We start from the raw sequence: 26,981 nt of genomic DNA, 5'->3' as shown, positions 1-26,981 counted from the left end.
GAATTTTAGGTGACGTCATTTCTGTGTCCATAGAAATGACCAATCACGGAAGGGAATCCCTTGTCTAAGAATAAAGAAATATCTTAGAAATATTTAAGTGGACAATGGGAGTGTATATTTTGACAATAAACTACAAAATAATACAAAACAAACAAACAATATTGGCAATGAATCAAAAATAAATGTTTCCTTTTGTTTCCAACTCATTTTCCCAGTGGCGAGATATCGAAGCATTGTGATGACCTTTAGTTCTGCTGTGAAAGCTCTGCTGTGTGATGTTGCTGATGAGATGAGATTCTTAAGTTTGAGAGTAGGACTAAATTTCTCAAATTCTCAGGACTTAAGTGTAAAATGGCACTCTAAGACGCTTGATAAATACGGCCCCAGATCCCACATTAGGGCAAGGAAAAAACTCAACCCAATGGGCACAATGAGAAACCTCGGAGGGGACCGGTGCAATGGATGTCGAGTGGATCAAGTTAATAGTGTGAGAGTCCAGTCCGTAGTGGGGCCAGCAGGAGATCATCTTGAGTGGAGACAAGTCAGCAGCGCAGAGACGTCCCCAACTGATGCACAGATGAGTGGTCCACCCCGGGTCCCGACTTTGAACAGCTAGCAAATCATCTGTGGTCATGTGATAACCTTTCCATGCAGGAGAGGGGGGCAGAGCAGAAAAGAGACGGCAGATCAACTGGTCTAAAAGGGGGTCTATTTAAAGGCTAGAGTATACAGATGAGTTTTAAGATGGGGTTCTACTTAGGTAGCATCTCCAACTGTTACCAGGAGTACTGGAGCCAGAATAGAAAACGCTCTATAGCCCGCAGACTTTTTTTGGGCTCGGGGAATCACTAATAAGCCGGAGTTTTTAGAACGCAGACTTCTGATCGGGACATATGGTACAATATAAGATGGAGCTAGACTGTGTAGTATTTTATACGTAAGTAGTAAAACCTTAAAGTCACATCTTAAGTGCACTGGAAGCCAGTGCAGGTGAGCCAGTATAGGCGTAATATGATCAAACTTTCTTGTTCTTGTCAAAATTCTAGTCTTGTACCAACTGTAACCTTTTAATGCTAGACATAGGGAGACCCGAAAATAATATGTTACAGTAATCGAGACGAGACGTAACGAACGCATGACTAATGATCTCAGCGTCGCTGGTGGATATTTTGCATAATATGACATTGTTGGTACAATATGAGACTCTATTGTACATATGCATGACATATGTTCACATATGAGTATGTATTGGAATGATATGACCCCAGTGTAACCAGACCGATCAAGGTAGCTATACCCAATTTGTGGATTAAAAAATATGTTTTAGCCTGAGACTGTGTGTCAAACTGAAAGAACAATGTGATGTGTTTGCAGTGATGCTGATGGAACAGCAGCATTCTCACTGACTTCACATGTCATCCTTCCGCTCAAAGTAAAGCCCAAGCAACCTAATTAACCGCGATAGATGTTGGATGTTTAAACTCTGCGGCTGCCACAAAACAGCTTTTGTGTTCCAATTGAGATTTACAAGAAGCTGGAGGTAAGAGTCCACATGCAGCTGTGAAAACTGCACAACACCATCTGTCTACAGCCCTTCTGTGGAAACTTGATGTTATTGTATTCTCAGGGCACATGTTGCAATATTTGCAGTGCAGGTTAGTGTAGATATCAGACCTCATCTTGTGTGGTTTAGTGCTGCTGCACTGCCTTAGAGGATACCATTGCAACATGCAGCATAATAACCCAGTTATCCCTAAAATGATACAGCATATATTTGTGTCCACAGTACAGTGGGTGCACAAATGAATACGATGACAATTAGCCTATGGAAAAACAGGGTTGGTTGTCACACGTTCTTATCTTACTCTTGTGTTAATTGCTCAACATCAAACATCTTGTAAACAACATATGTGTGAATGCCTTGTGGGATTCACACAATAATCATTCTTACATAAATTGAAGCTTGAAGGTGTTGGCTTGAAATGTGTTTGTATCTCTTCGGGGGTTTTCTGTTGTTTCGGGGGCAGCATGGCTCAGGGGATAGAGCGGTTGGCACCCGACCTGATGGTTTGAAATCCGATCGTCAGTCCTCCTGTGGCCATGTCGAAGTACCCTTGAGAAGGATACTGAACCCCCAGTTGCTCCTGATGCCGCTTCATCAATAGATGAACATGGTAATACATACTTGCCAACCCTCCCGGATTTTTCGGTAGACTCGCGAAATTCAGCGCCTCTCCCGAAAACCTCCCGGGACAAATTTTCTCCCGAAAATCTCCCGAAATTCAGGCGGAGCTGGAGGCCACGCCCCCTCCAGCTCCATGCGGACCTGAGTGACGTGTTGACAGCCTGTTCTCACGTCTGCTTTCCCACAATATAAACAGCATGCCTGCCCAATCACGTTATAACTGTAGAATGATCGAGGGCGAGTTCTTGGTTTCTTATGTGGGTTTATTGTTAGGCAGTTTCATTAACGTCCTCCAAGCGCGGTAACAACACACAACAACAGCAGTCAAGTTTTCGTCTACCGTAAAGCAGTTTGTCTGCCGTAAACAGCAATGTTGTGACACTTTTAAACAGGACAATACTGCCATCTACTGTACATGCATATGTGACCCACCCATAATGTGTCACATTTTTGTGTTGATTTATTTATTTTATTTTGTGATTTGAATTCGTTTTTGGAGCTGTCATTACACATTTTTCAGTATTCACATTGGTCAGTAGGGGGCAGTAGGGCGTTTCTTCCCAATTGAATGCTATCACCTGCAGACCGGAAGTGTCTTGTCATTCTGATGAGAGTGACCAGTCTGTGAACAATTGAAACGTCATGTGTGCTTTTTCCTCCTGTATAACAGGTTAGTTTTGGTGAATCAACTCACTGAATAATATCCATGTGATCTTTATAAGTTTAAGTACACATTCTGATGGTGGAGCCTAACTCTAAAGTGTTTGTGAGTTGTAGTTTGTATTTGTGAATGAATCCAGTGCACAGCTGCAGTAATCAATACAAAATGGCGACGTGAGTACGCAATGTTTATATAGGAACTTCTGATCCTAATTCAGACTCCCAAATTAGAGCTCCCGTTTTCTTATTGATTTTATAATGTATATTTGTATAATGTGTGTGTTCTGAAATAATGACAGAGAATAGAACAAGGATGGACAATTCAACCCTTAACTCAACAATGAATAGATGAGTGTTATGTGTGTGTATATGTGTAAATAAATGAACACTGAAATTCAAGTATTTATTTTATTTATATATATATATATATAGCTAGAATTCACTGAAATTCAAGTATTTCTTATATATATATATATATATATATATATATATATATATATATATATATATATATATATATATATATATATATATATATATATATATATATAATAAAATATATATAGCTAGAATTCACTGAAAGTCAAGTATTTCTTATATATATATATATAAACCACGCCCCCGCCCCACCCCTGACCACGCCCCCCGCCCCCCACCTCCCGAAATCGGAGGTCTCAAGGTTGGCAAGTATGTGGTAATAGCGCTTTGAGTACCTTGTAGGTAGAAAAGCGCTACACAAATGTAACAGGTCTGTACTTGTGATGAGTTTGCGGAAAGCGATCACACAATGGACTTCTTTACAGGAGGTTTTCTTCTGAAAATGAAGTAAAAATCACATGAACTCCTTCTCTGTGACTCCTTGTACCGTTCTGCTTCCTCAGCATTGCAAGTAGCAAAGTCAAGTTTTAACATTTTTCTGAAGTGCACAACATTTTATAATTTTACAGCATTAACTCAATGTAAGATACAAAAACACAGCTAGTTAAATAAAAGCAAGAGAATATGCACATTTACAGTACTACAAATATCTGAAAATGAAGTCAAAAATGATATAAACTCCGTCTCTGTGACTCCTTGTACCGCTCTGCTTCTTACACATATAAAACATACATTAAACAAATCGTGCCAACCCTTTTTATTCAAAAACACTATATATCTTAAGGGTACATCAAATTAGACAATATAGGGCAAGAATTACAAATATAAACCCTTTGTTTTTGTTAGAAAACGGCATACAGCACGACACCAATTTGGACACAACTCACCTCAACATTGCAAGTAGCAAAGCGAGTAGGAGCTCCAGAATACAGGAAACTACGGAAGCCTGACGGGATGCAATGGCAGGAAGGAGTAAAATAAAATAACAGTAAATCAACAAAAATGAAGAACCATTTGAGATAAAATTCACACAAACGCAATACTTAAATAACAAAATAAAACATTCAGAAATATTAATAAAGTGCATTTTTAACTCCGTTCCACAAATACAACCCATTCCATTTACCATTTATGTGTTTCGTGTTCCTTCTTGGCCAGCGTTCTTATTTTTGTCCCTGTCTTACAGTGACTTCACCACTGTTTCAGAGCACCGTTCTCCACACCTGCTCTTGATTATTAATCAGGAGACTCACCTGCCTCTGATCACTTATCAGGAGGGTTTACCCGTCAGCATCGCATTCCTCGCGACACTGGTTTGTCTATTGTGAGTAATGTTCATGGTGTGCGTTTTCATTTTTGCCTGCCTAGTGCCAATTGAAAGACCTTGTAATCTGCACTTTGCCTACTGTTTCTGCATCCTGGGGTCACGCCAACAGCCACCATGCAGTATCGTGAAAAATCATATTTTAATAGGACGATTCTTTTAAAAAAGGCAAGAAGACCAAACTAAATTTGAAAATGTAATTACATTGACAAGTTGAAAAATGCATAACTTAATGCATCTTAACACAATATGAACACATGAACAGGAACCACAGCTTTAGGCCAGTCTTTTGTAAATGCATACGTATGAGTCTACATGACGACAAACCGCAACTGGATTTTTGCATTATCAAGGGTACCAACCATATAACATCGAGTTAGCTCAATAATAACTGTCATGGGGGGGGGTCGGAGCTCACTACGGGTTGTTCTCCCGGGATGCAGAATGGACTAATCCGGACAGGGCGTGCAGGTAAAAACATGATTTAATTAAACAAAACTCAAAGAGGTACAAACAAAAAAGGAACACAAAGCGAAGGCACAACGCGCTGATCGCACTTGGAGCTAAAGCACACAACTTAGCACAGGAAACAAAGAAGCTAACACTTAGTATGGACTTGAGACAAGTAATACTCACAAAACGTTGGCATGAAACAAAACTTCCGTAACAGGTTGCATGAAGCAAATAATGACGCCAGGCCGACTGACTGCCAAAGGCAAACTTAAATAATGCCTTTGATTAGTGCTCGGGTAGCAGGTAAGCGGCCGAACACTAAACTGCAAAAACTGAAATCTAAGTAAGATTAAATATCTCAAATAAGGGTGATATTTGCTTATTTTCTGTCTGATAAGATAATTCTTCTCACTAAGCAGATTTTATGTTAGAGTGTTTTACTTGTTTTAAGGGTTTTGGTCCTAAATGATCTCAGTAAGATTTTACAGCTTGTTGCTGAGATTTTATAACCTATATTGAGTAAAACATGCTTGAAACTAGAATATTAACTGTTGCAAAGCTGTGTCATCAACACTCACAAGTATAAAACTACTAATCCTTTCTTCAAGCATGAAAAAAAAAACCATGTCAATCATTATGTCAAGATAATGGCACTAACATTTACTTAATTTAAGAATATTTTTCAATATATTGAGCAAAAAGGTCTCTTTTTTTTCTAGCAAGAAAAGTGGACTTGTTATTAGTGTGAATGTACTTATTTTAAGGTATGTTTGGGTTCATTGAGGTTAGCTAATTTTACTTGTTTTGGAAAGTCTTGACAAGCTGAATTTTCTTGTTCAATTGGCAGATAATTTTGCTTAGTTCAAATAAAATACCCCTAATTTTTGTATATTTTTTTTCTTGTTTTTGAACACTGACTTTTTGCAGTGTAATCAGAGACAGGTGAACATAATTAGCAACAGGTGCATGAGTCCAAGACGTGAAACAGGTGACAATAATGGTTGTCAAGGTAAAAAACAAACAAGGAAGAGCAACCAGGAACTATGGAGTCTTTAAACAAAAAATAACATAAAACATGATCCAAACCACAGATCATGACAATAACAAGCTACACTGCAAAAACTGAAATCTAAGTAAGATTAAATATCTCAAATAAGGGTGATATTTGCTTATTTTCTGTCTTATAAGATACTTCTTCTCACCAAGCAGATTTTATGTTAGAGTGGTTTACTTGTTTTAAGGGTTTTGGTCCTAAATTATCTCAGTAAGATATTACAGCTTGTTGCTGAGATTTTATTATCCTATGTTGAGTAAAACATGCTTGAATCTAGAATATCAACTGTTGCAAAGCTGTGTCATCAACACTCACAAGTATAAAGCTGCTTTTTCAAAGTAATAATTTCTTATTTCAAGCATGAAATCATAAAATCATGACTTTGACACAGTTGTGTCTCATAATTAAAACAGATGACAGCTAAATGGACTTCACTGATTTATTTTCAATGAAACAATAGAAAACATGTACTCTTATAGTAGTACAGTTGGCACAGTACAGTAAACTGATATTTAATATTTAAACACTTGACATTTCAAACAATTTTGAACAGAAATAGTTCATCCACATTCAGATAAATTCTTCAAAATTACAATAAAAAAAAAAATTGGCCGCGGGCCGGGCTATATGTATATATATATATATATATATATATATATATATATATATATATATATATATATGTATGTGTGGGAAAAAATCACAAGACTATTTCATCTCTACAGGCCTGTTTCATGAGGGGGGGTACCCTCAATCGTCAGGAGATTTTAATGGGAGCATTCACATACCATGGTTTATATAGGGCACAGAGTGGGTGGGTACAGGCTGGCCTAGGGGCGTGGTGATTGGCTCATGTGTTACCTAGGAGGTGTTTCCGTCTATGGCGGCATGTTGTTACAATTTCGCTGCGCTTGTTGAGGGATGACAGGTCTGGACGGTAAATAATAAACAGTTTCTCTTTCAAGCATAGGTTGCATCTTTTATTACCACTATTGTAAGGTGTGCTGGATGCAAGAATTTGCCATGTTATTGAATATTCAACATTATTGTCTTTGAGGTCCCAAATGTGTTTGCTGAGTTCTGTGGTATTTCGCAGGTTTTTGTTCCTGAAAGAAGCCTTGTGATTGTTCCATCTGGTTTTGAATTCACCCTCGGTTAATCCTACATATGTGTCGGATGTGTTAATGTCCTTGCGTATTACCTTAGATTGGTAGACAACTGATGTTTGTAAGCATCCCCCGTTGAGAGGGCAATCAGGTTTCTTTCGACAGTTACATGCTTTGTTGGTTTTGGAGTTGCTCTGACTGGGGGTCGACGGCTCATTTGCAATTGTTTTGTTGTGGTTTGAGATGATTTGTCGTATATTGTTCATGCAGCTGTAGCTCAATTTAATGTTGTTCTTGTTGAATACTTTTCTTAGGGTGTTGTCTTTGGGAAAGTGTTTGTCAATCAGATTGAGGAATTTGTGTCCAATGTTAGTTGAGACGTTTTTGCTGTATGGGGGGTTGTACCAGATGTCGTTTCGTTTTCTGTTCTTTTTTGGCTGGTTTCCTGGCGTGGGTTCATAGGTGAGGGTGAAATTGTATCCGCTTTCATCAAGGGCTTTTTGGTACAGGGGGGTTGCTTGGTCAGCGGATACAATTTCACCCTCACCTATGAACCCACGCCAGGAAACCAGCCAAAAAAGAACAGAAAACGAAACGACATCATCTGGTACAACCCCCCATACAGCAAAAACGTCTCAACGAACATTGGACACAAATTCCTCAATCTGATTGACAAACACTTTCCCAAAGACAACAACCTAAGAAAAGTATTCAACAAGAACAACATTAAATTGAGCTACAGCTGCATGAACAATATACGACAAATCATCTCAAACCACAACAAAACAATTGCAAATGAGCCGTCGACCCCCAGTCAGAGCAACTCCAAAACCAACAAAGCATGTAACTGTCGAAAGAAACCTGATTGCCCTCTCAACGGGGGATGCTTACAAACATCAGTTGTCTACCAATCTAAGGTAATACGCAAGGACATTAACACATCCGACACATATGTAGGATTAACCGAGGGTGAATTCAAAACCAGATGGAACAATCACAAGGCTTCTTTCAGGAACAAAAACCTGCGAAATACCACAGAACTCAGCAAACACATTTGGGACCTCAAAGACAATAATGTTGAATATTCAATAACATGGCAAATTCTTGCATCCAGCACACCTTACAATAGTGGTAATAAAAGATGCAACCTATGCTTGAAAGAGAAACTGTTTATTATTTACCGTCCAGACCTGTCATCCCTCAACAAGCGCAGCGAAATTGTAACAACATGCCGCCATAGACGGAAACACCTCCTAGGTAACGCATGAGCCAATCACCACGCCCCTAGGCCAGCCTGTACCCACCCACTCTGTGCCCTATATAAACCATGGTATGTGAATGCTCCCATTAAAATCTCCTGACGATTGAGGGTACCCCCCCTCATGAAACAGGCCTGTAGAGATGAAATAGTCTTGTGATTTTTTCCCACACATACATATATTGCGCTCTACTACGGTATCGAGCACTATTTTTTGGATAACCTTATTAAGACATATATATATATATATATATATACATATATATATATATATATATATATTCCTTGCGCACTAATTGACTGAAAGAGCACGCACTTGGCAAGATGATGTCATGTTATCGATGGAAAAATGCATTTTTAGACCATATGATTTGCCTGAGCGGCTAGTAGACCCTGAGAGTAACAAGTGGTTGCCTTGTTGCCTTTCCATTAAGAAAAATAAACTAGTTTTTAGTATAAGTTTGCTGGTTTCAAGAAATGTTATGCCGAGCGCATACCATTATGTCAAGATAATGGCACTAGCATTTACTTAATTTAAGAATGTTTTTCAACATATTGAGAAAAAAAGTCTCATAATTGGTTATTCTATCAAAAAAAATTAACTTGTTATTAGTGAGAATATACTTATTTTAATGTATGTTGGGGTTCATTGAGGTTAGCTAATTTTACTTGTTTTGGAAAGTCTTGACAAGCCAAATTTTTTGTTCTATTGGCAGATAATTTTGCTTAGTTCAAGTAAAATGCCCCTAATTTTTGTGGGGTTTTTTCCTTGTTTTTGAACACTGACTTTTTGCAGTGGAAACTATAGCTTTCCTGAAGGGTAAACATGTTTTGTTATACAGTAAAGCCATTGTGTGAAAACTACACTAAATAAATGAATATTTGAATTGAAAATACACTAAGGAGCTGAATATTTACAATTTGACATGAGAAATGCAAAACAATAAATATCACCGTTAAGTTCAGCCATCTTACTTTTCTTCTTCTTCTCCAGCCTTTTTCAATCCACTGCAGGAGGAATGCCTCGTCATCAATTTTCCACATTCTTCTATCTCAAGCTATTCTCTGCAAAGCAATGCCACGCTGTCGGTTAACTCATCCCTCCATATTCTGCTTTGTCTCCCTTTTTTCTGATTAGATGTCTAAGAGTACATTCTGTTTTCTTATGTGTCCATTTGTTGTCATACCTCCTGGCTAGGTGTCATGCCCATCTCCATTTTTTCAATTTAATGGTCAACATAATATCCCATAATTCTGATTTATGTCTTGGGTCTGTTTTTGACACTCTGTCCTTTTTTGTTACACTTATTATTATTATTTTCATAGCTCGTTCCGTCACTGTAAATATTTTCTCAAAACATTTGATGGTTGTCCAGGTTTCAGCACCATACAGTCGTGGTCAAAAGTTTACATACACTTGTAAAGAACATAATGTCATGGCTGTCTTGAGTTTCCAATAATTTCTACAACTCTTATTTTTTTGTGATAGAGTGATTGGAGCACATACTTGTTGGTCACAAAAATATTCATGAAGTGTGGTTCTTTTATGAATTTATTATGGGTCTACTGAAAATGTGACCAAATCTGCTGGGTCAAAAGTATACATACAGCAATGTTAATATTTGGTTACATGTCCCTTGGCAAGTTTCACTGCAATAAGACACTTTTGGTAGCCATCCACAAGCTTCTGGTTGAATTGTTGACCACTCCTCTTGACAACATTGGTGCAGTTCAGCTAAATGTGTTGGTTTTCTGACATGGACTTGTTTCTTCAGCATTGTCCACAGATTTAAGTCAGCACTTTGGGAAGGCCATTCTAAAACCTTAATTCTAGCCTGATTTAGCCATTCCTTTACCACTTTTGACGTGTGTTTGGGGTCATTGTCCTGTTGGAACACCTAACTGCGCCCAAGACCCAACCTCCGGGCTGATGATTTTAGTTTGTCCTGAAGAATTTGGAGATAATCCTCCTTCTTCATTGTCCCATTTACTCTCTGTAAAGCACCAGTTCCATTAGCAATAAAACAGGCCCAGAGCATAATACTACCACCACCATGCTTGACGGTATGTATGGTGCTCCTGGGATTAAAGGCCTCAGCTTTTCTCCTCCAAACATATTGCTGGGTATTGTGGCCAAACAGCTCAATTTGGACAAAGATAAGACCTTCTGGAGGGAAGTTCTGTGGTCACATTTTCAGTAGACCCATAATAAATTCATAAAAAAACAAACTTCATGAATGTTTTTTGTGACCAACAAGTATGTGCTCCAATCACTCTATCACAAAAAAAAAAGAGTTGTAGAAATTATTGGAAACTCAAGACAGTTATGACATTATGTTCTCTACAAGTGTATGCAAACTTTTGACCACGACTGTATAAGAGAACAGGTATGATACACTGGTGAAATACCTGCCTCTTCAAGGAGATGTAACTGACTGGCCCAAGCTTCGCCTAACCAATCTGTATTCTTCCATTAATTTTCTCGCCAGTTTCATTGTTGAAGGTGATCATCCCTAGATAAATGTAGTGATCTACTAATTGTAGTTATTTCCCTTGTGCAGTTACTTTGGAGTTTGGGTTGTTGTTGAGCATAATCACCTTAGTTTTCTTTATGTTAATGTTAGCCTTGCTACTCTCCTCTGCAAGACCATGAATCATTTCCTGTAGTTCCTCAGTGGTGTGGTTTAAGATAAGGATATCATCAGCGAATATGAGATGGGTAAGATATGCCTCGTCAACTAGGATTCCTTTGTCGCTCTGGTTTATGTTCTTGAATGCTTCCTCTGGAGCTGCAGTGAATAGCTTAGGTGACACAGGATCTTCCTATTTTAATCCTCTCAGGATGTTAATCAAGTCAGTGACAATATGTCATGTCTGTTGATCATGTTTTGTTTAAGTTCTGTTCTGTTTGGGTTTTGTACACTTAGTTCCTGCTTTTCACTCCCTTGTTTTGTCACCATAGCCGCCATTAGTTTCACCTGTTTCACGTTTTGAGTCATGCACCTGTTTTCACTGATCATGCCACTGCTATTTAAACCTGTCTTTTTCTCTTGATCGTCCTGGTGACATTATCCTATCCATCCATACTACCTCTGCTACCCTTGATATTCCTGTCTACTATAGTTCATGCTTCATGCCATGCCACAGTAAGTGTTTTTGTTTCGTGTTCATAGTTAATTACCTTTGTGCTAGTCTTTTGGTTTCATTAGTCAAGTTTGTTCTCCGCCATTGTGCGCGCCTTTTGTTTGCTTCTTTTTTTGTAGTCTGTTAGTGTTTAAAATAAAATATGTACTTACATTCACGCCTTGCCCGCGCCAACTTTCCTTTGCATTCCGGGAAAACACAACACCCCAAGATCCACGTATTGACACAATATAAGTTAAATGAATTTTTGCTGTCTTTGTATATTACTTTGATGGTTTTTATATACTTCTCATCAATATTTTGCTTTTCTAAGGCACCCAGAAGGGACTGGTGGTCTAATCTGCCGAAAGCTTTTTAATAGTCCAAAAAGCCTAACAAGTCAAACTGATATTACTTTGACTTTTCAATCATCTGGCTTAGTGCATGCAGATGGTTATACGCACAAAATCCTGGTCTGAAGCCTGTTTGCTCCCTTGGTTGGTTATCCTCGAGCTGCCTTTCTATCCGGCCAAGAATTACTCTGCTAAAAAATTTGTAGAGGTGTGGTTCTGCAGTTCTTTATATGTTTTTTGTCTCCTTTCTTGAATATCAGAGTGACTTTGGATTTGTTCCACTGAGAGGGTATTTCTTCTTCATGTAAGAGCTTATAAAATAGAGCTGTAATTACTGTAATGATTCCTATGTCCCCGGGGAGGGGCCTTTTTAATTTTCTTTAGGGCTTGTTTAACTTCCTTTGATAGGATAGATGGCACATTCTCTGATCTACTTGACCAATATTCTCCTTTTCTCCAATTTGTCTGATCACTACTTTATAGAGAGCTATACAAACTATTTAGCTGATAATATGTTTGTCACCTGTTTCCCAAACCCTTGTGTCTGTTACACTGGACATGAGTTGCTTTCCGCTCTGCATTTTTCTATTCATGATCTTTGGGCCTTTGTTTTTTCAGGACTTCCTATACTATCTTTGTTCAATGCTTTCTTTTCTGCTGTTGTCTTTTCTTGTGTATTGTCTTGTTGAGTTCTGTGTATTCCACTTGATTTAGAGGTGAATGTAGCCTGCTCAGTGGCCTTGTGCTTAAAGTGTCTGCCCTGAGATTGGTAGGTTGTGAGTTCAAACCCCGGCCGAGTCATACCAAAGACTATAACAATGGGACCCATTACCACTCAGCATCAAGGGTTGGAATTGGGGGTTGAATCACCAAAATCATTCCCGAGCGTGGCCACCGCTTCTGCTTACTGCTCCCCTCACCTCCCAGAGGATGGAAATACAGGGAGTAATTTAAACACACCTTGTGTGTGTGACTATCAGTGGTACTTTATCTTTTTTGTGTGGTTTGAGTAATTTCCTCTTGTCATTCAGTTTTCTGATTTCATTCTTCACTTGGTTGTCTACTGTTGATTGTGTTAGTAAACTCTGTGTTCGTTTCTCTGCTATCTCCAGTGTTCCTTTTACCAGTTGGTCATATGTGTCACTCGCTGACTGGTCCTTCACTAGATCCAGTAGTGGGGCGAATTGGTTATTTAGTTCTAAACTGAATTCCTGCTGGTGATCTGACAGCTTATTTATGTCTATTCTTCTTGTATTTCAGCATCTTCAGCCTTTCCATTATCTTATCAAACCTCACTTTGGCTCTCACTAATCAATGATCACTTCCTATGTCAACTTTGGTAACTGTTGCAACATCCATTGGTACATCCCTTCTGTCGCTTATGATGTAATCAATAAGGTTATGTGTTATTGCATTGGGGCTCTCCCACGTCCAATATCTACTCTTAGGTTTCTTGAAGAGTGTATTTCCAATGGCAAGATGCCTGCTTGCGACAAAGTCTAGCAGCCTTTCTCCCCTTTAATTGTGTTCCCCAATTCCAAATGGGTCAACCCCTTTCTCTTGCCTGTCCCATTTCACTCCCACTTGGCGTTGAAATCGCCAATGATAAACGTTTATGTTGACTATGTAGGTGAGCTCTGATCCTATTGACATAAATTCCCATAGCACGGTTTGAGAGACAACATCATGTTTGCTTTCCGGCTTAGCTCCTTCTTCATCACGACGGACCAATACAGGGTCTGCATCACAGCACACGCTGCATCAATCCGCCTGTCGATCTCATGATCCACCCCTACCTCACTCGTAAACAGAACCCCGAGGTACTTGAACTCCTCCACTTGGGGAAGGATCTCCTCCCCAACCCGAAGATGGCACTTCAGCCTTTTCTGGGCGAGAACCAAGGACTCAGACTTGGAAGTGCTCATTTTCATCCCAGTCGCGTCACACAGACAAGTTTAGCCACCAAACCGCCCTGACTTTGCCTAGAAATTCTGTCCATAAAAGTTTTAAACAGAATCGGTGACAAAGGGGCAGCCCTGGCGGAGTCCAACCCTCACTGGAAGCGTGTCCGACTTACTGCCGGCAATGCGGACCAAGTTCTGACACTGATCATACTGGGAGCGGACCGCCACAATCAGGCGGTCCGATACCCCATACTCTGAGCACTCTCCTCGGGACTTCCCGAAAGACACAGTCAAATGCCTTCTCCAAGTCCACAAAACACATGTCGACTGGTTGGGCAACCTCCCTCTCAAGGATCCTGCCAAAGAGTGTAGAGTTGGTCCATAGTTCCACGACCAGGACAAACACCATGGGAAAAACATGTATTCTCTTTAAAGACGAGTATACTCTAGCTCTGGCAACTAAACGTACCTTTTGTTTCATGAACTTTAATGATCAACATTTTTTTTACATTTGAAGCATTTTCCATTTTTTCATGCTTTATGGTGGGTGTGTGTTTATGTGTGTGTATTGGATATGAATCGTTTCTAAGTTTGAAACGTTGCTGAGCATTTCTCCCGAGTCAGACACCGTAGTGTTGGCCTTGCAGGTAAAATGCAACTTAGCGTCAACACAGATGGAATGAGACGCAACTCTGGAAGGCCTAGAAGAAGCAAGAAACCTTTTTCTTGTTTTCCTGAGGTAAGAATCAAATCTGATGACCACACTCTTTGTGGATATCAGCTTTGCTGTTTGGGGCAGCCTAGAAGAAGACGAAACAAAAGAACCCAAATTGGAACCAAATAACCTGCTTAAGTTGAAAAGTTTCAGTCTCAAATTTATTTCTGAGGAATTTTGTCTTTGCTGACTTATACACATTGTTAAAATATTGGATACTTGTGTTAAACAATGCTAACATTTCCAATCAAGAGGTTTGTGCAGTTTGGAGTTTTGCTGTCTGGCTCTATCGAGACATCAGAGCAAGGTGGACATATTTATTTGGACATTAAGTAGAGCTCTTAGCCAAAGGGGGAAGAAGCTCCTTCCATTCTGCTGTAGACTATGAGGAAACACAAAAAAAAACACAGACTCTTTCATGTGCTTAATAGCACAGATGTTTGACATGCAGTGACATGGTATTGAAGTGTCTGTAAATTTTAACGTATACATTTTTCTTTTACGATTGTAAGCCAGCATGCATTCAAAGCTTGGTCACAGAATCTGTAAGGTGACTGTTCCATTAAGGAAGATACCCTTAGATAGCTTCAGAACCAGGTGTCAAACACAGCTCATCCAGAGAGTGCTTGTTTTTGCCTCCAGGACAATTGGGAACTGAAAGGAATGCAAGGTTTGGATTTTAGGAGGAACTATAAACACATTAGCGACATCTGGTAAGAGCCTCCACCAACAGGAGTAGAGATCAGGGGTCGGAGGACACCCAACTCATTTGGTCAGAGTGACAACTCACGGATGTCTTCTGCATTTGTCCAAATACAGTGGGCTTTGTCCAAACTGGCTGGCTCTAAGACTGGAATAACAAAGAGTACGGGTCTTCATGTAAAGGTATGTAAGGAGAAGTTCCCTTAACAGAGGGAAAGATGTTTTCATTTGGCTAACATCTCCTCCAGGTTTGCTGCAGCACCTGTACTTGTGAGGGCTCGTTTGATCAAATAAAAGCCTTTTGTCCAACGTTTCTTCACCGGCTTCATAGTTGGTCATCCAAAGAGTCTGGACGAGGATCACAAGACCAGCAATATTCAACAGTATTTTAGTAATACTAACTGGCACTCATACATTTCTCACTGAATGCGGATGCTCCCTTTCCCTCTCTGTGACAGTCTGCCCTTAAACTGTCACTGTTTCTGCTAAACAGTGTAAAGTAAAACATATTGAAAAATACTTACTCATGCATACTAGTCTCACTGGGATTTTGGCATGGAACTTAAAAGGGAGAGGCCAATTGTCCTCTGCTCAAAAGACCTAACCTTGATCCTGACCTCATGGTAAACTACCGACCGGTGTCCCACCTTCCCTTTATTTCGAAAATCCTCGAAAAAATTGTCGCACAGCAGCTAAATGAACACTTAGTGTCTAACAATCTCTGTGAACCTTTTCAATCCGGTTTCAGGGCAAATCACTCTACGGAGACAGCCCTCGCAAAAATGACTAATGATCTACTGCTAACGATGGATTCTGATGCGTCATCTATGTTGCTGCTTCTTGATCTTAGCGCTGCTTTCGATACCGTCGATCATAATATTTTATTAGAGCGTATCAAAACACGTATTGGTATGTCAGACTTAGCTTTGTTGTGGTTTAACTCGTATCTTACTGACAGGATGCAGTGCGTCTCCCATAATAATGTGACCTCAGACTATGTTAAGGTAACGTGCAGAGTTCCTCAGGGTTCGGTTCTTGGCCCTGCACTCTTCAGTAATTACATGCTGCCGCTAGGCGACATCATACGCAAATACGGTGTTAGCTTTCATTGTTATGCTGATGACACCCAACTCTACATGCCCCTAAAGCTGACCAACACGCCGGATTGTAGTCAGCTGGAGGCGTGTCTTAATGAAATTAAACAATGGATGTCCGCTAACTTCTTGCAACTCAACGCCAAGAAAACGGAAATGCTGATTATCGGTCCTGCTAAACACCGACATTTATTTAATAATACCACCTTAACATTTGACAACCAAACAATTACACAAGGCGAATCAGTAAAGAATCTGGGTATTATCTTCAACCCAACTCTCTCGTTTGAATCACACATTAAGAGTGTTACTAAAACAGCCTTCTTTCATCTCCGTAATATCGCTAAAATTCGTTCTATTTTATCCACTAGCGACGCTGAGATCATTATTCATGCGTTCGTTACGTCTCGTCTCGACTACTGTAACGTATTATTTTCGGGTCTCCCTATGTCTAGCATTAAAAGACTACAATTGGTACAAAATGCGGCTGCTAGACTTTTGACAAGAACAAGAAAGTTTGATCATATTACGCCTATACTGGCTCACCTGCACTGGCTTCCTGTGCACTTAAGATGTGACTTTAAGGTTTTACTACTTACGTATAAAATACTACACGGTCTAGCTCCATCCTATCTTGCTGATTGTATTGCACCATATGTCCCGGCAAGAAATCTGCGTTCAAAGAACTCCGGCTTATTAGTGATTCCCAGAGCCCAAAAAAAGTCTGCGGGCTATAGAGCGTTTTCTATTCGCGCTCCGGTACTATGGAATGCCCTCCCGGTAACAATTAGAGATGCTACCTCAGTAGAAGCATTTAAGTCCCATCTTAAAACTCATTTGTATACTCTAGCCTTTAAATAGACCCCCCTTTTAGACCAGTTGATCTGCCGTTTCTTTTCTTTTCTCCTCTGCTCCCCTCTTCCTTGTGGAGGGGGCGGGGGGGCACTGGTCCGGTGGCCATGGATGAAGTGCTGGCTGTTCAGAGTCGGGACCCGGGGTGTACCGCTCGCCTGTGCATCGGCTGGGAACATCTCTGCGCTGCTGACCCGTCTCTGCTCGGGATGGTGTCCTGCTGGCCCCACTATGGACTGGACTCTTACAATTATGTTGGATCCACTATGGACTGGACTCTCACAATATTATGTCAGACCCACTCGACAGCCATTGCATTCGGTCTCCCCTAGAGGGGGGGGGGTTACCCACATATGCGGTCCTCTCCAAGGTTTCTCATAGTCATTCACATCGACGTCCCACTGGGGTGAGTTTTTCCTTGCCCTTATGTGGGCTTTGTACCGAGGATGTCGTTGTGGCTTGTGCAGCCCTTTGAGACACTTGTGATTTAGGGCTATATAAATAAACATTGATTGATTGATTGATTGTTTAGGCCCTTTTGTATGCTACCAATGAGGCACACCTGGAAGTAATTATTGGACTGAACCACCTTATGATTTACTACAGGTGTGGAATTTGTCAAAAGGGCACAAATAGACAAATAGACACAAATACATATAAATCATGTGTTAATATTGAAATGCAACACTATATGTTAAATCACAATTCATTTGGCCTGTCAGGTGGTGCAGGCCATGAGGTATATAAGGGTGAGTTCATTCTGTCTTTTGGCCACAGACTGCTGGGTTGTGGGGAGCTCTCGAGCTGTTTTCTTAATTGAGGTAAAGTTTTTTATGTTAAATATTTGATTTAAGCATTTAATTATTTTGTTGCATGGATCTGGTTCTTTGTAAATGTATATGTTCATCTGTAAATGCTTCACTTGCTATGTTTGTTTAACATTGTCTTTATTTACAGAGGTGATGGTCTCCTTTTTGTTTTAATTTCCAGTCAGGAGTGTGACACTCTCTCTTATCTCTACTGCTTGCTTCTTTAATTTGTCTTGTCTTAACTTTCTTGTTGCCTCTTTTTGCACTGATCTCTAAAATCTAAACAATCGAATTGATCAACCCACCTCTCAACAAAATTGGCAAGATCTCAGATTAGGGGGAACCTGCCTGTCTTGACGGAACGGTTAATGTTGGACACACGACGGACTCTTGGGAGAAGAGGAGTGTCGCGTGCCTACCCTTGCAGTTGAGGAGGTTGAAGATATCTTCCTATTCAGAATTATGACAACAGGACATCTGCTATGGTGTATCGACAAATTTAATCTTGCTGCCAGCCATTCAAAGTACCCTAAAGCTGCCACAAATGTTTGAAGGATTGTTACGTTCCACCTAGCGGTGTTTTTTGTGTTTCTTCCCCTATGGTTTCTACAGGTAACACTCATTCACTGCCTCTGCTGCCAATCAACTGGTTCCTGTTCCCAGCTGCTACTCATTTCACCTGTTAATCAGTCAGCCAATCCCGGTCCACCATTCATCCTGCCATCCTGCTTAAAACCACCTGCTCACCACTGGATCAGGTTGATTCTTTTTCTGCCATGCTGTGTGTAGCCTTCATAAACCTGTACTTTGTCTTTTACGCTACTTTGTTTTGTACCCATTTTTGTTCAACTCTTTGCATTTTCTTTTTTACCTTTCAACTGTCCGTGCTTTGTAAGAATCTGTTTAGTGTGCAGCCTAGTCTTGGGAAAGGCTTGACAGAGGCCTCTATACACTACACATGTACGACTTGCTTGTGTATAGAGATACCAGGCTTAGAGGTGGCTAGAGTAGGTAGGTAGGTGTTTGGTTTATGCTAATAGCTTTAGTTACCGTATTTTCCGCACCATAAGGCGCCCTGGGTTATAAGCCGCGCCTTCAATGAACGGCATATTTCAAAACTTTGTCCACCTATAAGCCGCCCCGTGTTGTAAGCCGCATCTAACTGCGCTAAAGGAATGTCAAAAAAACAGTCAGATAGGTCAGTCAAACTTTAATAATATATTAAAAACCAGCGTGATGTGGGCGCGCATGGAGTCGTATATCAACATGGACGGAGCTGCGTGAAAAAAGCCACCCGGCCTCTTCGCGTAAACTTACCTTAACCACTCGCTCATCTTTTCTTCATTCATCCATCCCTTCGAGTTAGCTTTTATGATGACGCCGGCTGGAAAGGTCTCTTTTGGCAAGGTCTTCTTTTTGAATATCACCATGGGTGGAAGTTTCTGGCCATTAGCATGGCAAGCTAGAACCACAGTGAAGGATGACTTCTCATTCCCTGTGGTGCGAATATTCACCGTACGTGCTCCCGTTGTATCCACAGTGCGGTCCACAGGAATATCAAAAGTCAGTGGAACCTCGTCCATGTTGATAATGTTCTCTGGCCGGATCTTTTTTTCAGCTATCTTGTTTTTACAATATGCACGGAAAGTAGCCAGCTTTTCTTGAAAGTCTTTAGGCAGTTGCTGTGAAATAGTAGTCCGTGTGCGGATGGAGAGATTGCGTCTTTTCATGAACCGGAAACCTGTCGCCATTTTGTGGTCTTTACAGATGTAAACACACAAAGGAAATGAAACGTAATATCCGCGCGCTTCTTCTTCTTCTACGCGGGCGGGTGGTTGCTTACAGTAGAAGAAGAAGCGCTTCCTGTTCTATGGGGGCGGGTGCTTACCTTGGCGGTTGCTTGCGTAGAAGAAGAAGCACTTCCTCTTCTACGGGGAAAAAAGATGGCGGCTGTTTACCGTAGTTGCGAGACCGAAACTTTATGAAAATGAATCTTAATATTAATCCATATATAAAGCGCACCGGGTTATAAGCCGCACTGTCAGCTTTTGAGTAAATTTGTGGTTTTTAGGTGCGGCTAATAGTGCGGAAAATACGGTAGTATGCTTTCCTTTCTTTGTCGTAGGTGTCTTTTGTTATGTTTTGTTCATTCCTTTGACAGCACCTGTATTCCCAGGCGAGGCTAGTATTGTCTCGTTGTAACCCCTTCAGGGTTACCTTTCAATAACACTGGTTTTGTTTTCAATTATTGGCTTTGTTGTCTTTAATATACACATTTAGTTTATACACTTTTATGTTGCGTTCTCCTATGATCTATTATTAAACAAAGAAAACAATCTGAAGTTGTCTTTATTTTTAAGTTATCGTGCCGTGATTTTACCAGTCCGGCCCACTTGGGAGTAGAATTTTTCTCCATGTAGCCCCCGATCTAAAATGAGTTTGACACCCCTGCACTAGAGCGTATCTAATACTAGCGCATATCTAATACTTCTTTATCTAGACCACAAGGAAGTGTTTTAAATATAGATTAAAATCATCATATGTCCCCTTTAAACCCATGGAACAAGGATATGTTGTTAAAGGGGCATTTTCCCAATGATATTGCTGCATCATGTTTCTGGGTGTGTACCAACAAGTGAGGCATCACGACTGAGTGGCCATGTTAAAAAGTACATTAAATTTAAAAGAGCCTTGTTCAACAAACACTTTTGCTGAAATAAAAATGATGAATTCAGTTCGATGAGGGGAAAATTAACAAGTGGAACGTCTGTATTCTGTCTCTCACTGAAGTGTTATAATGGAGCTAGAGGCCATAGAGCCACCTCTTTCTTTGAGCTAAATATACAGTCACCGAAACAGATCAATACCACAATGAGGGTTAACTAAAGGTGAACTTAAAAATATCACATTGATCAGAGATGTGCTGTCAAAACAATACCCAGAGGCGCTACTTTTTAGCAGGCCAATGACTATTAAATGTTAAACAATTTGTTCAACACCTTCTTTTTTTCTTCAGTCAGAAAAGAGAAACTCAACAACTGTGTGTAGGTTAGTGGCTTTTAAGAAAACTACAGTAGAACCTCCAAAGTTGAAAAGATTGTACATCAAGGGCCTGATCTACTAAGATCCAAATAACATGCGCCAAAATTGCATGGCCGTGTTGCGTGTGATCTACTAAGACTGCATGTCCAATTAAAAAGTGGTGCAGACCCCCCTATTTAAATGAGGATTTTGCTTGTATTCCTGGCAATATCATATCAGGGTTTTCAATCGATCGCAACTGGACTGTTTGGTTTGTCTTCCAAGACAAGTGTTTTCAGGTGGACACATATCCGGTGTTGTAGGCTGTTGCACTAAAAAGCCATGGATTTATAGATACTGTTCCTTTGCTGATTTAAAAATAAAGTCTGGATTTCATTAAAACTATTAGCTCCATATTTTGACACCTTTCTTTCGACTCATATCCTCACACACTACAAAACGTCTTTTCATATAGTATATATTGTCATGATCCGTTGCCCGGATCATGTTGGTTTTAGTTTTTGACTCCCTCAGTTCCTGTTTCAGCACCCCTTGGTTCGTGTTTTTTGGTTGTCATGGGTGCTGATTATTTTCACCTGCCTCTGATTATTGTTCGGGACGCTCACCTGCTCCCGGGCACTAATCAGAGAGCTATTTATTCCTGCCTTTCGCCACACTCGGTCTGGCTGTCTTGTTTGCTTTATGCAACCGTTACGTTGGATCATTTCTTGTTTCCCTGATCATCAATCAATCAAAGTTTACCTATATAGCCCTAAATCACGAGTGTCTCAAAGGGTTGCACAAGCCACAATGACATCCTCGACTCAGATCCCACATCAGGGCAAGACAAAACTCAACCCAATGGGATGACAATGAGAAACCTTGGAGGGGACCGCAGGTGTGGGGATCCCCACCCCTGGGTGCAATGGATGTGGAGTGGATCTATTATAACAGGGTGAGAGTCCAGTCCATAGTGGATCTAGCATAATATTGTGAGAGTCCGGTCCATAGTGGATCTAACACAATAGTGTGAAAGTCCAGTCCATAGTGGATCTAACATAATAGTGAGAGTCCAGTCTATAGTGGATGTAACATAATAGTGAGAGAGTCCAGTCCATAGTGGATCTAACAAAATAGTGTGAGAGTCCAGTCCGTAGTGGATCTAACATAATAGTGTGAAAGTCCAGTCCGTAGTGGCTCTAACATAATAGTGAGAGTCCAGTCAGTAGTGGATCTAACATAATAGTGTGAGAGTCCAGTCCATAGTGGACATAACATAATAGTGAGAGAGTCCAGTCCATAGTGGATTGAACATAACAGTGTGAGAGTCCAGTCCATAGTGGATCTAACCGAATAGTGAGAGAGCCCAGTCCATAGTGGATCTAACATAATAGTGTGAGAGTCCAGTTCATAGTGGATCTAACATAATAGTGTGAGAGTCCAGTCCATAGTGGATCTAGCATAATAGTGTGAGTCCAGTCCATAGTGGATCTAACATAATAGTGAGAGTCCAGTCCATAGTGGATCTTGCATGATAGTGTGATAGTCCAGTCCATAGTGGATCTAACATAATAGTTTGAGAGTCCAGTCCATAGTGGATCTACCATAATAGTGAGAGTCCAGTCCATAGTGGATCTAACATAATAGTGTGAGAGTCCAGTCCATAGTGGATCTAACATAATAGTGAGAGTCCAGTCCATAGTGGATCTTGCATGATAATGTGATAGTCCAGTCCATAGTGGATCTAACATAATAGTTTGAGAGTCCAGTCCATAGTGGATCTACCATAATAGTGAGAGTCCAGTCCATAGTGGATCTAACATAATAGTGTGAGAGTCCAGTCCATAGTGGATCTAACGTAATAGTGAGAGTCCAGTCAGTAGTGGATCTAACATAATAGTGTGAGAGTCCAGTCCATAGTGGATATATTATAATAATGAGAGAGTCCAGTCCATAGTGGATTGAACATAATAGTGTGAGAGTCCAGTCCATAGTGGATATAACATAATAGTGTGAGAGTCCAGTCCATAGTGGATCTAACATTATAGTCTGAGAGTCCAGTCCGTAGTGGCTCTAACATAATAGTGAGAGTTCAGTCCATAGTGGATCTGACATAATAGTCTGAGAGTCCAGTCCATAGTAGATCTAACATAATAGTGTGAGAGTCCAGTCCATAGTGGATCTAGCATAATAGTGTGAGAGTCCAGTCCATAGTGGATCTAACAAAATAGTGTGAGAGTCCAGTCCATAGTGGATCTAGCATAATAGTGTGAGAGTCCAGTCCATAGTGGATCTAACATAATAGTGTGAGAGTCCAGTCCATAGTGGATCTAGCATAATAGTGTGAGAGTCCAGTCCATAGTGGATCTAACATAATAGTGTGAGAGTCCAGTCCATAGTGGATCTAACATAGAAGTGTGAGAGTCCAGTCCATAGTGGATCTAACATAATAGTGAGAGTCCAGTCCATAGTGGATCTTGCATGATAGTGTGATAGTCCAGTCCATAGTGGATCGAACATAATAGTGTGAGAGTCCAGTCCATGGTGGATTGAACATAATAGTGAGATAGTCCAGTCTACAGTGGATCTAACATAATACTGAGAGAGTCCAGTCCATAGTGGATCTAACATAATAGTGTGAGAGTCCAGTCCATAGTGGATCTAACATAATAGTGTGAGAGTCCAGTCCATAGTGGATCTAACATAATAGTGTGACAGTCCAGTCCTTAGTGGATCTAACATAATAGTGTGAGAGTCCAGTCCATAGTGGATCTAACATAATAGTGTGATAGTTCAGTCCATAGTGGATCTAGCATAATAGTGTGAGAGTCCAGTCCATAGTGGATTGAACATAATAGTGAGAGAGTCCAGTCCATAGTGGATATAACATAATAATGTGAGAGTCCAGTCCATAGTGGATCTAACATAATAGTGCCAGAGTCCAGTCCATAGTGGATCTAACATAATAGTGTGAGAGTCCAGTCCATAGTGGATCTAGCATAATAGTGTGAGAGTCCAGTCCATAGTGGATCTAACAGAATAGTGTGAGAGTCCAGTCCATAGTGGATCTAACAGAATAGTGTGAGAGTCCAGTCCATAGTGGATCTAACATAATAGTGAGAGTCCAGTCAGTAGTGGATCTAACAAAATAGTGAGAGAGTCCAGTCCAGAGTGGATCTAACATAATAGTGTGAAAGTCCAGTCCATAGTGGATCTAACATAATAGTGTGAGAGTGCAGTTCATAGTGGATCTAGCATAATAGTGTGAGAGTCAAGTCCGTAGTGGATCTAACAGAATAGTGTGAGAGTCCAGTCCATAGTGGATCTAACATAATAGTGTGAGAGTCCAGTCCATAGTGGATCTAACAGAATAGCTTGAGAGTCCAGTCCATAATGGATCTAGCATAATAGTGTGACAGTCCAGTCCATAGTGGATTGAACATAATAGTGAGAGAGTCCAGTCCATAGTGGATCTAACATAATAGTGTGAGAGTCCAGTCCATAGTAGATCTAACAGAATAGTGAGAGTCCAGTCAGTAGTGGATCTAACATAATAGTGTGAGAGTCCAGTCCATAGTGGATCTAGCATAATAGTGTGAGAGTCCAGTCCATAGTGGATCTAACAGAATAGTGTGAGAGTCCAGTCCATAGTGGATCTAGCATAATAGTGTGAGAGTCCAGTCCATAGTGGATTGAACATAATAGTGAGAGAGTCCAGTCCATAGTGGATCTAACATAATAGTGTGAGAGTCCAGTCCATAGTAGATCTAACAGAATAGTGAGAGTCCAGTCAGTAGTGGATCTAACATAATAGTGTGAGAGTCTAGTCCATAGTGGATATAATATAATAATGAGAGAGTCCAGTCCATAGTGGATTGAACATAATAGTGTGAGAGTCCAGTCCATAGTGGATCTAACATGATAGCGTGAGAGTCCAGTCCATAGTGGATCTAGCATAATAGTGTGAGAGTCCAGTCCATAGTGGATCTAGCATAATTGTGTGAGAGTCCAGTCCATAGTGGATCTAACATAATAGTGTGAGAGTCCAGTCCATAGTGGATCTAGCATAATAGTGTGAGAGTCCAGTCCATAGTGGATCTAACATAATAGTGTGAGAGTCCAGTCCATAGTGGATCTAACATAATAGTGTGAGAGTCCAGTCCATGGTGGATCTAACATAATAGTGTGAGAGTCCAGTCCATAGTGGATCTAACATAATAGTGTGAGAGTCCAGTCCATAGTGGATCTAACATAATAGTGAGAGTCCAGTCCACAGTGGATCTTGCATGATAGTGTGATAGTCCAGTCCATAGTGGATCTAACATAATAGTGTGAGAGTCCAGTCCATGGTGGTTTGAACATAATAGTGAGATAGTCCAGTCTATAGTGGATCTAACATAATACTGAGAGAGTCCAGTCCATAGTGGATCTAACATAATAGTGTGAGAGTCCAGTCCATAGTGGATCTAACATAATAGTGTGAGAGTCCAGTCCATAGTGGATCTAACATAATAGTGTGACAGTCCAGTCCATAGTGGATCTAACATAATAGTGTGAGAGTCCAGTCCATAGTGGATCTAACATAATAGTGTGAGAGTTCAGTCCATAGTGGATCTAGCATAAAAGTGTGAGAGTCCAGTCCATAGTGGATTGAACATAATAGTGAGAGAGTCCAGTCCATAGTGGATCTAGCATAATAGTGTGAGAGTCCAGTCCATAGTGGATCTAACAGAATAGTGTGAGAGTCCAGTCCATAGTGGATCTAACAGAATAGTGTGAGAGTCCAGTCTATAGTGGATCTAACATAATAGTGAGAGTCCAGTCAGTAGTGGATCTAACATAATAGTGTGAGAGTCCAGTCCATAGTGGATCTAACATAATAGTGTGAGAGTCCAGTCCATAGTGGATCTAACATAATAGTGTGAGAGTCCAGTTCATAGTGGATCTAGCATAATAGTGTGAGAGTCCAGTCCATAGTGGATCTAACAGAATAGTGTGAGAGTCCAGTCCATAGTGGATCTAGCATAATAGTGTGAGAGTCCAGTCCTTAGTGGATTGAACATAATAGTGAGAGAGTCCAGTCCATAGTGGATCTAACATAATAGTGTGAGAGTCCAGTCCATAGTGGATCTAACAGAATAGTGTGAGAGTCCAGTCCATAGTGGATCTAACATAATAGTGAGAGAGTCCAGTCCATAGTGGATCTAACATTATAGTGAGAGAGTCCAGTCCATAGTGGATCTAACATAATAGTGTGAGAGTTCAGTCCATAGTGGATCTAACATAATAGTGTGAGAGTCCAGTCCATAGTGGATCTAACATAATAGTGTGAGAGTCCAGTCCATAGTGGATCTAGCATAATAGTGTGAGAGTCCAGTCCATAGTGGATCTAACATAATAGTTTGAGAGTCCAGTCCATAGTGGATATAGCATAATAGTGTGAGAGTCCAGTCCACAGTGGATCAAGCATAATAGTGTGAGAGTCTAGTCCATAGTAGATCTAGCATAACAGTGTGAGAGTCCAGTCCATAGTGGATCTAGCATAATAGTGTGAGAGTCCAGTCCATAGTGGATTGAACATAATAGTGAGAGAGTCCAGTCCATAGTGGATCTAACATTATAGTGAGAGAGTCCAGTCCATAGTGGATCTAACATAATAGTGTGAGAGTCCAGTCCATAGTGGATCTAACATAATAGTGTGAGAGTCCAGTCCATAGTGGCTCTAGCATAATAGTGTGAGAGTCCAGTCCATAGTGGATCTAACATAATAGTGTGAGAGTCCAGTCCATAGTGGATCTAACATAATATTGTGAGAGTCCAGTCCATAGTGGATATAGCATAATAGTGTGAGAGTCCAGTCCACAGTGGATCAAGCATAATAGTGTGAGAGTCTAGTCCATAGTGGATCTAGCATAATAGTGTGAGAGTCCAGTCCATAGTGGATATAGCATAATAGTGTGAGAGTCCAGTCCACAGTGGATCAAGCATAA

Source organism: Nerophis lumbriciformis, linkage group LG27, assembly GCF_033978685.3.
Source record: "Nerophis lumbriciformis linkage group LG27, RoL_Nlum_v2.1, whole genome shotgun sequence".
In the NCBI taxonomy this organism is placed as follows: domain Eukaryota; kingdom Metazoa; phylum Chordata; class Actinopteri; order Syngnathiformes; family Syngnathidae; genus Nerophis; species Nerophis lumbriciformis.
The sequence above is the reverse complement of the archived record's forward strand: the minus strand, read 5'-3'. Positions refer to the sequence as shown.